This window comes from Athene noctua, chromosome 11 (genome assembly GCF_965140245.1).
Source record: "Athene noctua chromosome 11, bAthNoc1.hap1.1, whole genome shotgun sequence".
Classification (NCBI taxonomy): Eukaryota; Metazoa; Chordata; class Aves; order Strigiformes; family Strigidae; genus Athene; species Athene noctua.
Genome location: NC_134047.1, coordinates 25374119 through 25385878, shown reverse-complemented (window position 1 = coordinate 25385878; position 11760 = coordinate 25374119). Strand labels below are relative to the sequence as shown.

Genomic DNA, 11760 nt, shown 5'->3' with positions numbered 1-11760 from the left:
TTTCTTTGTTGTTGTTGTTGTTGTTTTAAAATCTGGATGTAGAAGAAATGACCCTAACAAAAGTATGCTGATGTTTCATTTGGACATTTCTTCACTATTATTTACAGAAAACGTGCCATGTTATAAAGAACGCCCTGATATAACAATCTATCATCAGAGTTTATTTAAAATAAGTCAGTATGACATAGTAATTTGTAGAATAAAAGTGACATGTATAGTAAGTAATACTGTATATTTTGTCAACTTCTGCAATTTTTTCATCAGAGTATCTGAAGCATCTTTACAGACAAATATCAGCAAGTCAAAGCAGCCAATCTGTATGATTTCTTTCTTTCAGATGGTAAAACTTTAGGTTTTAGTAACGTTTAGTATTTCATAAGGTTGCCCAGCTGGCAAGGCATGTGAAAATTCGTAAGCATTGACATTAAAATATCTCGAGCACTGAGCACAGTTCAGGCCCCACCATTCAAGGACCTGAAGGTGCTTGAAGGCGTCCAGGGGAGGGCAGAGCAGCTGGGGGTGGGGGGGCTGGAAGGCAGGTCCTGTGAGGAGCAGCTGAGGACTCCGGGTTTGCCTCGTTTGGAGAAAAGGAGGCTGAGGGGCCACCTCATCCCTCTCTGCAGCTTCCTGAGAGGGGGACGGGGAGAGGGAGGTGCTGAGCTCTGCTCCCTGGGATCCAGGGCCAGGACGCCTGGGAATGGCCCAGAGCTGCCTCAGAGGAGGTTCAGACTTGGCATGAGGAGACATTTCCTTACCCAGAGGGTGGTCAAAGCCTGGAACAGGCTTCCTGGAGAGGTGGTCGGTGCCCCCAGCCTGTCAGGGTTTAAGAGGCATTTGGACAATGCCCTTAATACGCTTCAACCTTTGGTCAGCTCTGAAGGGGTCAGGCAGAGGGACCGGATGGCCGTTGTAGGTCCTGTCCAACTGAACTAATCTGTTATAAAAAAATGTGTGCAACATGTTTTATGAAACAAATGGCATTCACAGAAATATTAAAGACTAATGGAGAAGAGCCCCCAGTAAAATACAAAACAGGCCTGAACCTTGGCTGAGGTAGTGCTTGAGGTGCTTGTGGTACAAGTCACCCTGAATATGATGGGTAGTGATGTGGTCAAGCCAAAGCATCAGAAAATTAATGGGTCAAAATGGTGTATCCCAAATTGTGAAAATTTGCTTTAAATACCCGAGTTTTTAAAATGGAAGTTTTGGTATCCTGTTGGGGTTTTGAGCCTTCAAAATGTACTCGAGTCACACGTGCAGGATTTTTTCTTACAACCAGGCCACCCCAGTTGTACCTGCCCACTTAATCTTTTAAGGGAAAGCTGGTGCTGGTTTCGGGGAGCTTTGGGAAGCCGGAGGCAGGCATCAGCAACACGAGCCTGGTAGGAGGCAACTACATGCCAGCCCTCAGCTGTGAAGAGCATCTAGTCTTTAAATGTCAGATTTATGCAAAGCCGGCAGTATTTGCCGGTTTGGGGTTAATCCCTCCACGCACACCATGTGTAAGAGCATCCCGGCGGGCTGGGGGCGCAAGTACCTGTGTACGTTAACCCCCGCCCATTCCCAGGCTGGGCCCAAACGAGCCCCCGTTCAGGCCCGTCCCCAGGCCCGGCACAGCCGCCGGAACGCGCCGTTCCCGCCGCCGCCCCCCGCGCGCGCGCACCGGGGGGGGGGGGGGGGAGGGGAACGTGCCGGGACGGGAGGGCGCGCGCCGCCGCGCGCAGGCTGCGCGTGCGCTGCCCCCGGGAGCGCGCGGGGCGCCGCCAGGAGCCGGCCGCCTGCAGCAGCGGGGGCCGCGCGCGGTTGCTAGGCGACGGCGCCCGGGCAGCGGCGCTGGCCCGGCTGAGGCGCAGGCAGGGATGAGGCGCAGGCAGCGGCCCCCGGGCTCCTGCGGGCGCTGAGCCCCGCTCCACGCCGCCCCCTTCCTCCGCGGCCCGGCCCGGCCTCGCTCCCCCCCACGCTCGTCCTCCTCCTCCTCCTCCTCTCCCCTCGCTCCGGCCTGCCCTTCCCCCTCCATGCGGCGGGAGCGCCCGGAGTGGGGCCCGTGCCGCGGCCGCGCCGAGCCCCGCCGCCCCGAGCCCCGCCGCCTCCGGGTCCCGCAAGCAGCCGCGGGCGGTGTCTGCAGCGACAACAGCAGGTGAGGCCCCGTCTGGGGAAAGGGGGTGCTGGGCGGGGGGGGGGGGGGGTCGCGCCCCGGCGGCTCTGGAGCCCGTTCCGGCCCCGCGGCCCGGCGGGGGGCGCTGCGCGCGGGGCGAGGCCGGCCGGGCGCCCCCTGCCGCCCCGGCGCGCCCTCTCGGGGCGCGGCCTCCTCCTGCCGCCGGCCCCGCCGCCTCTCCCGGCCGCTGCCCCGGGGCCGCCCGCGCCGCCCTGCGCCACCGGGGCGGGACCGGGGTCGGCTGCTCGCTCTCCGCCTCCCCTCCGCAGCGCGGGCGCGGCCCTCGGCGTGCTGCGGCCCGGCCCGGCCCGGCTCAGGTGCTGCCGGGCGCGGGGCCCTGCCGCCGGCGCCGTGCCCGCGGGAGCGCGCTGAGGCCCGGGGGCTGGTGCGGGCGGCGTAGGAAGGGCCGGGCCGCGGGGTGCGGGGCCGGGGAAGCCGGCGGGCGTCGTGTGGTGGCGGTGGGTGCCGGGCGGGGGTGCGAAGGCTGCGCGAGCGCGCTGAGGTGGTGCTCGGTGTCGGGGCGTGGGAAGGGGAGACAGAAACTTGCATTAACGAAAGCAGGTGGCGAGATAGGGAAATGACTTTTGTAGAGGGTACCTGATGGTCACTGCTCGCATCCTTCCATTTTGCTTCCTAGTGCAAATGTGAATAAGTAACTAGGCACTCACTGCAGTACACGTGAGCTTTGAGATACTTTCTCTGATCAGTTAATTAAAAAATGTTATTTTGCGTAATGTTCTAATTTTCTAATTGTTCTTTAATCCTTTGGAGATTATATTTCACAAGAGCTGTATGTCTTCTTCGCAAGTTAGGCAAACAGTAAAATTGAATCAAAAGCTATATTGTGTCTTAAATTAATAAATGTGAATCTAAATTAGTGCAGGTTTACTGAGATACGTGTGATTATTTTTTTTGTTGTTAATCTTGCGATGTGTGTCAGTGATTAGTATATATTGTCATAAATGAAAAGTAGGAATAGAAAGAAAATTGAAATACTGGTCGTTTATGAACTTCCATTATGCTTATCAGTAGTTTTGAGTGCCTGGCAGTGTGCAACGTTCCAGATCCATCTCATTTCTTATGCTTGGTGTGTTTGTTGATTAAAATGGATGTGTCTGTCAAGGTGTCATTTTTGTATAGGCGGTATCCTTTATTGATGAGATACATCTTTTGCTTGCCACATGTTATAGATAGACTATGGTACATAGAACTGAAAGGTGTATTTCAAAAATGTAGCAATGCCGCTTATGAAATTATCTTTGCTTCTTGCTGGAAAAATGGGTTAGTAGGAATGTCAAGGTCATCCTCAAATTTAGAACAATTTAACTGCCATTGGAATATGTCGTTTCTTCTTCGTGGTTCTGTGTTTTCCATATATTGATCCTGTGGCTGTTGACATTTTCTGGTCCTGTGATGTGTTTGTCTTTTAAAATGATCTCATGATAAGCGAGTTTTAACAGAAGCAATCTGTAAAGCTTCCAAAGTCACTTGCATTTGAATGACCTCTTTAAGATGTATTTAAAAATAAAAGAAAATCACTATTCAGACAGAATGGAAACAAAAGGTGTTAAGAGGGTGAGTGGATACCAGTGACATTTTATATGCAGATGCACTAGTATGAAAGTAAATCAGCTGTGAATGAGGCAAGTTCTCTCTTTCTGTTCTTTGATCTTTCTGGATGCCTTTTCCAATGCAAATTACTCCATTGTAGACATCTACTGGTTTTGACTTTCTTAGCCACTTTACAGTTTGCAGCTGAAATGTCATTTTGTTAAACACTTATAATTCTACTATAGATCTGTGAATAATAGAAATAAAACAAATTGCTTCTGTCACTGGCACTCTGTTACTGTTTACATCAAGAGCAGAAGCATTGGAGCTTTTAGGAGTAATAAAGGCAGCAGGTAAATTATGGAAGCAGGGCTTGGAAAGGTTAAGAAATGTAATCTGTAAACTCAGGAGAAGTTTCCATGTGTTGCCACAATATAAGTTAGTTTGATATATTGCTTTGTCTATCTCGTAATGTAAAAAATAAATAAATAAATAAATAAATTAAAAAAAAAATATATATATAAATGGCTGTAATGCTCCCTAGACCTCACACACATCCCTGAGAATGCGATCCTCTTTTGATCATGGAATATTCTAGACATAAAGGTCTTTGAAGAGCCATAGTGTACATAGCTGGACAAATATATATTTTTAGATGTAAAAACTTTTCTGTAAGTTTATTGTAAAAGGCTATGGGGGGGGGCATTATAAAATAGAGTATGTTTGAGTAATAGAGTATGTTTGAGTGGTATTTTGAATATTCTTTACATTTGTTAATGTGCTTTTTTTTAATTTCCTGAGAATTGTCACTTTTTGTTGATAAGCTGTATTTGATACAGTATATTAATCATGGGACAAATAATTCATCTGGAAGTAAGAATACCATGACCACCTTTACAGAGCTAGGCTTTCTGATGCCATGATATGTAGTATTGTGTTTGATATATTTCAGATTTAGGAAACCTATTTGGAAGCACAGACCTAAGCGGTATAGCATTTCCTAAGATGAAGTTTTATTCTTCTGAAGTGAACACTTTGTTCATGAGATTTGCCATAATAAGAAAAACTCTTCTTTAACTGGCAGTTTTGAATCAAATATATACATTCTTTCTATATTTAAACAAGTACTTCAGCTAAGTGTCTCTGAGTTTTAAAAGTAGCTATTGTATTTCATTTTCTTACATGAGTTATTTTTGACATTGCTTGGTAGCAAAGCACATTGATTCACCATGTCAAAATAAAACCTAGGCTTTCCATGGTTTGTTGTGGGCCTCTTATAGAATTCCACTAGGATATCATAGTGCAGTATAACTGAAGCCTTTTACAAATGCTAGTGTAAGCCAAGGAGCTTGTTGGTTACATAGCTGAAATATGAGTTCCACATTCAGTCCATCTGGAGAGTCCCCTCATCAAAATGAATATCTGTTCTGATAATCTAAGTCAACTTCAATTTCAGTTGGAGTGGAATGCCTCTGGAGAGGAATGCTATAGCAAGGACAGGGTAGCAACCGTAGGCTAAAGCCAGACGTTGCAACTAATTATTTTTAGTGAGGACATTCACAAGAAATTTAACATATATGCTTCATTAATGAGCCTGCAGATGCCTCAGCCAAATCATGTGGTCAAAACTAAGTCTGAGAATTTTAAACTAAAAACCATGTGCAATTTCCCCCTCTGACACTCCCTCTGTTTGGTTTGTTGGGGTTTTTTTTTGACATCAAACATTAATTTCAGACTCTTTGCCAAGTTTTTCCCTTTTCTGATTTCTAGGTTGTCCTGGTTTAAAAAGCGAACAAAACCCCATCCCTTGAAACAAAATAACCCGTCACACCAAAAACCCTTCCTCTCTCAGGCCTAGCTCATATATAGATTTACCTTTAGAAAGGAAGAGATGAAGCTGCTGGAGCATGGGGATGTGCTGTTTTCATTTTCCAAAGCAAAGCAGTAGGCTTTTTCTCTTGTTTTCTTGAAGGTGACTTTCCAGATTCTTCACCTTGAAAATGAGAAATGTTGTCATGATGAGAAAGAAGGATTCTTAGAATAAGAGAATAGTTAGTTTGGATTGGTCTTCAGAAGGTCACCTAGTTCAACACTGTGCTCAAAGCAGACTTGATTAATAATGGACTGACTTTGTTTTTTGCAAAAGCGAAGTAACAAGTGTGAAAATGTAAAGTCACGAGATGGTTTTAAACTCCTCTTGCTGCTCTGATACTGTTTGATGCTTACTGAGCAAGGTGCCTCTCTGCTTCTGGCATTTTTTAGTAGCTTCTAAGGTGGTCAGTTTATCAGAAAGTGTATGTCCTAACAGCTGAGTACATCCTGAAAGTTGGTTAACTCCATACACAAATCATATATCCTAAGAAACGCTAAAATGACACTTCCTCTATTTATAATTACTGTAACGACCATGTCCATCCTGTCCCTTTGAATTCGTACTTAGGAGTGTGACAAAATGAATGAAGTTTGAGGTAAGATGTTTAAATTCTATATTTTGCATTTCCCTTCAGTTCACACTTGATTTGTAGTTGACTCCTGCACAAGTGATTTGAAGTCCTCTATTTATGTGACATGCTAGACATGGCTTGCTTTTATGTATAGTCTAATACTGATATCAGGCATCGTTTGAAGATTTACTGCAGTTAATTTGAAGTACCTCAAACATTGATGCTGTGTTGTAGTTTCGTAGTACAATTTTTTGGTTTAACCAAACTCCACAATATGCTTCCTGCCAGGTTTTCTATTCTATAAAATTGTTTCTGTTTTATGTTTTGAATTAAATCCTATAGTCATTGCCAAGCAGTATTATTTCTTTGCAAGTTTAGGCTTGGTAAAACCTATAGATTTGGGCCTGGGGATTTATCACATATTTGCACAGCAAAGAATGCATTGTTTTATTTAATGTTCCCAATCTACTGTGATCTTAGTGTTTAAGAGGTTTTATTTTGGATTTTCAGAAGTGGCCATGGTTTTGCAAACTTCTAGCTAATTGAAATTCTTTTAGTCATTTCCCTGTTGTCTCTTAATGGGATCATGTTTTGCTTTTCCTGGCATTGTCTGAAATGGTCTCTAGGTTGATTTCTGAATCATTTATGAAAGGTTAGCTGTAGAAAAGTGCCACAAGATGTTCGGTCATACTCATTAAACTTGTCAGACAGTCCTGCAGGGCAGATACCTAATGTCTGTCATATACAATAGTACAGTTTGAGCAGTTAGAAAAATGAAGTTCTGAGCACCTTCTTTGTCTTTTCTGATGCAGCAAAGTGCTGTGCTTGTCTGTTTAGTGTCTTGCTTGTTATGGGGAGGTTGAGCATAATAGCATAGTAACTCAGTACCGTTTCTGCTAAACTGAACAAGGAACTTTTTTCATCAAGGTCAGCCAAAAAAAGATTGGTAACTGTGTAACCTGATGGAACTCAGTGGCAGATATGGGAAGTCTTTTGGGGTTTTTTTGAAGTCTTGATCACTAGAATTGGTGTAGTATTTAATCTAATTTTGCTCAAATAAAAAGACCACAAAAAGGCAGAGTTGTGCTCATTAACTTTCACAGCCTGGAAAGTAAGTAATGGTTCTTGGATGTAATTTAGCTGAATGTCTTGGTATTGCTGAATGACACTGCCGCTCTCTGATGCCTTGTTCAGTTGTCCACCCAAACACCAGTCCCTTTCCAGCTGGCATGTGTGCAGGGAGAGTCATGGACGAGTAGGTTCCTAGCTTAGGAGTTTTGTTTAAGAGTCTATTGCAAGATTGCTTGAATCTAGGTTTTCATACTCCCAGATATTCTCATCAGATTTGAAAATAAGTTGATCTGCTAGCTCAGTGGCTTGCCTTACATCATTGGCAGTGACCCTGAATTTCTGTAGTTCTTGCACAGCATTCATAATTTGTTTTAAACTGAGCCAACGGTGGTAAAGGGATTTCAGGGATGGTGGACTAGAAGTTGGTGAGGAAGAACAACTGTGTGACTTTGAGATTTCGCAGCATTTGGGAAGGAAGAACTCTATTTCACTTTTCTAAATTGGTCTGTGAAATGTATCAAGTGATACACTGACAGATTAAGAAGTTGTGTATATGTATGGGTGTATCTATCTATGTTTGTGTGTATGTGTATGGTGGGTTTTTTTCCATCACTGTCCGGTGTAAACAGGACACAGGTAGTCACAAAAAGATACAGAAGATCAGAAAGGTAAAGTTTAGTGGTATTTCTAAAGTAATTGCTAGTGCTATAGATTCTGGTGTGTGGATTTCTAAAATTCAGTCCTCTGCACAGCTGAACCGCTTCTACCATTACAAGAGTTCCCTCAGCATTTGTTAAGAAAGAATATCCCCTTCAAGGCTGGGTGATGATGATGATTACATTCATCTTAACTGGTGAGTCAGTGCTGAAAATCTTCCTTTGCTTTTTGCCTCTGTAACAGAAGTGTGCTAAGTCACATTCCTCATTGTTCTCCTTCAAAGGTGGTTAAGGGAGGGAGAGAGACAGATGCAGAAACAAAAATGGCAAATTTGCTTTTCTTTTAAGATACTACATCTGAATTGACTCAGAAAGGAGGAGGCTTCTAAATATAAGTTATTACTATCCATAGCCAGCAGGCTGTTTCTCAGCTGTGGCTTTGTTATTAATTCTAAGGACAAAGGTGTTCACTGCTGGTGTTACCTGCTTGTACTTTACTTTAGACTTAATATATATCAGTGTTTTATTTCAGAGAAGTCATAACGAGTAGAAAAAGTAAAATATTTTTCTTGATGTTGTTCTGAGTTTGGCTTGATAAAAGGCTATACAATATTAGGCCTTAGATTTGTGTAAATTTAAGGTTTCTCCATCAAAATGACAGTGTTGAAACTTCCTATTAATGTGTTGAGACTGACATTGCATAGTAAGGTAAGAAAAAAAAATCCATTAAGCTGAATCAAAATGCTGTCATTTATATGGCTCATTATCAAGGGACTAAAATCTGTGATTTGCCATTTTAATGCTTCTGTTAAAAATGCTATTTGACTTAGTGCCTACTCTGGGAATACTGATTATATGTGTCTCTAGATGTATAAATGAGCTGTAGATCTGTGCTCAGGTCTTTAGTTTTGACCAGCTCTTCTAGAACGGAGAAGCGAGTTGGTTTAATTTATTAGATTAAAAAGTACAAGAAGTGTTTGAACATGTGTTCATTTTAAGTATCTTAAAATAAGAGTATTCCTTTTAAATGAGGAAGATTCCTTGTTCCTCAGTGAGCTATAAGTACTATAAGTGGCTAATGCCAGATATTTGCATCAAAAGCACAGCTGCTTTTGTCTTGGTTAAAGACTGATACAGTTGTTTTCCTTCGCGGAGTGACTTGTATATATTTTGGACTTTTTGTGGAAGTTGTATCAGAATATATATGCTATACATCTATCTGTCAATTAGTTGATGCTTATATGAGTGTTGCTTGCTAAGTACAACAGCTCTTAGGACAGTCTTAATAAGACTATGTAAAATACAGTTTTAAAAGGTATAAAAGGGCAGAACTTTTTATTCCAGTTCCTGCTAGATAAATTCAGAGTGCTTGGTCATGTGATCTTCTTGACATTATCGAGAGGTGCACTTGAAACTGTGACTACAAATTATGAATATTGTATTTTCGCAAAAGCATCACGTGTTGGAGTTTAATTTCAAAATGGCCATCTTAAATAGGAAAATTATCTGCAAAGCCTATTTTATCCTGTTTTCCTACAGTCTTGCAACACTTGACACAGTAAATGAAAATGAAACATGCTAAGCTACCTCATTTGTTACATGCTGAAAATAATTCATTCTAAGGTTCAAAAAATAAATTGATGAAAGTGATTAATTCCTGTTGAATTGCAACAGATGTATTATTATGGTATGTGTGTGTAAACTGTAATGTATTCCGGTTATCTCTGTTTAAAATAATGATAAATATGGAAATCTAGTAGTTCAAAGTGTAAAAACACACAGACAAAATGTTACAAATCACTAATCCTTTTTCTTAAGGACAAGAGATAATTGCACATAATGTCACACAGGGCAACTCTTTCAGTTATTCTTTAATCCATTCCAAAATACTCAAATGTTAATTTTAGAATATTTTCTGCTTTTATTCAGTTGTGAATCTGTCCCAGCAGATGTGTACCACCTAACTGTATAATTAGAATGAGAAAAAGCTACCATTTTTATTTGTGACTCACATACTTTGTCAGCTTTAAGTGCTTCTTTCTTAATAGATAAAATAGTTCACTATCACAGAAAATATTCAAAGCAGTAATGTGTAATATCTGTGCCACTCCTGAAATAAGAATACAGCAAGAAGGTTGTGTCTTTAATGCCATGAAAACACCAATGTTTAGTTGTGTCATTTTTTTCACGAGCACTGTAGAAGTGCAATTTTCAAAATTAAAGACTAATCCAAAGTCCAGTTCCATCTGTGCATCTTGAGCTGCTCTTTGTCTATGTCCTCTGACAATAACAGCTGCCTAATAAATACTGTTTTGTCACATTCCTGAAAACCTGTGCAGTGCATTTCAGGGTTGGTGTTTTTTGTGCTGCAGGCCCAAATTGTCTTTAAAACGACAATTAGTCATATGTTGGGGAAGTTTTTAAAGATCGCCAAAAGTTCTCTGAGAACCTGTCGGTAGTGTAACCACTAGTCTGTGCTGTGGCACACCGCAGTGTTGCAGATCCTGTTGGATGTAGTGTCTCAGAATACTGAATAATTTTTAAAAATACTTCTCATTCTCTTTGTCTCTACTCATATTGTTTCCCTGGTTTTAGACCGTAATTGGTATGTGTGTAGCCAGGAAGTTGTCAGCGTTTATGTTAGTAGGCTTATACACCGTCTACACACTGATCATGAGGTGTAGTTGTAGTAGGTATATAGTATACCTGTTGTTTAGTTGTGAAGGGGCTGGAAGGGATTTCATTCATTCACGTGTTGTACAATAAGTAACCTGGGATCGTGGTAGGTTTACACAGTCTGTGTGGAAGTCCATGTTGTTATGATTTTGTTGCTCTTTGTGCCTGAGCTAGCTACATGAAAATTAGGTTATATGTCTTTGTGTACTTAAGTCAGTTTCTGATGATGTAGAAATAGCCACAGTACTCAAAAACTTGGCTGTTGTTTAGAACAGCCTTCTTCCAGAAAGGCGCCTCTTCTGTATGCCTGTCTTACAGGGAGGGATCTATACAGAGGAGCATGATAAAAATAGTTAGCGAAACGAAGAGAGATACTAGGACATCAAAATTCATGCTGAAGCCATGGAGGGAATAACTGATTTTTTAAAATAAAAAATATGCCAGGTTTTTTAATTCTTGTGAACGTGTTTATTTGACAGTTTAACAGATACAAAAGGAGAAATTTGCGATATTTATTCCTCACTGTGCATATGGAACTCCACTAGATGTTACTATTTCATGTGTTGCTATTCAGTTAGATTTATTTTTTTCCTTGGAGTGTTACCAAAAAAAAAATAATCATTAACTACATGTACCTCAAAAATACACAAGGGCAAGCAAACAATCTTCCCCCTCCTTAAAATAAATGCTATGGTATTGTTGTCATATGTATTTATTATCTGGGTGAGAGAAACGTTTGAGAAAGTACTTGGGGTTTTTGGGTTTTGTTAATGTATCTTGCATTTTATATCTGCAATGATAGAAAACAAGTAAAGCTGCTTAGAAGTTGATGAAAAATTGATGAAAGGAGTTAATGAAATACTTTTAGTTTCAGGATTCTTCCTCGTAATAGATGTGTGCATCATATAATTGCCCCTTTGAGGGGTATGGCTCAGAGCACACTGAGGTGGTGGAAAGATAGTGTCATAAGGGACCAAAAGAAGTTGTTAGAGCCATTCTTTCTCCCGTCTTCTTTGATTCTGTTGGTCCTGCTGAGGTGAACAGTCTTTGAATAGAGTATGTCTAGCACCAGCTCTTTAATAGTCATTGTAATTCAAATAGTAATTGTTAAATAATTCCCAAGTATATTTCATAAATATTACAGTACTTAGCAGACCTTTTCCTCTGTTTCAATACCAGCAAAATTAAATAGATGCTTTCAGTTTGG

At 41.7% G+C, this 11760-nt stretch overlaps 1 protein-coding gene across 4 annotated transcripts in view; it reads left to right on the top strand.

Annotated features, from left to right (window-relative positions):
• The first annotated feature begins 1788 nt into the window (after positions 1 to 1788).
• The window catches only part of ZC3H12B (zinc finger CCCH-type containing 12B), a 35539-nt gene continuing 25567 nt past the window's right edge, over positions 1789 to 11760 (top strand). Inside the window, exon 1 of one of the 4 annotated variants that reach the window (XM_074915410.1) lies at positions 1789 to 2137. The gene's annotated coding sequence lies outside the window, so the exon portion shown is untranslated. Of the gene's footprint in view, positions 2138 to 2401; positions 2473 to 2529; positions 2614 to 8054; positions 8075 to 11760 lie in introns of those variants that run through there. The other 3 variants (XM_074915412.1, XM_074915415.1, XM_074915413.1) reach the window with 3 other exon arrangements.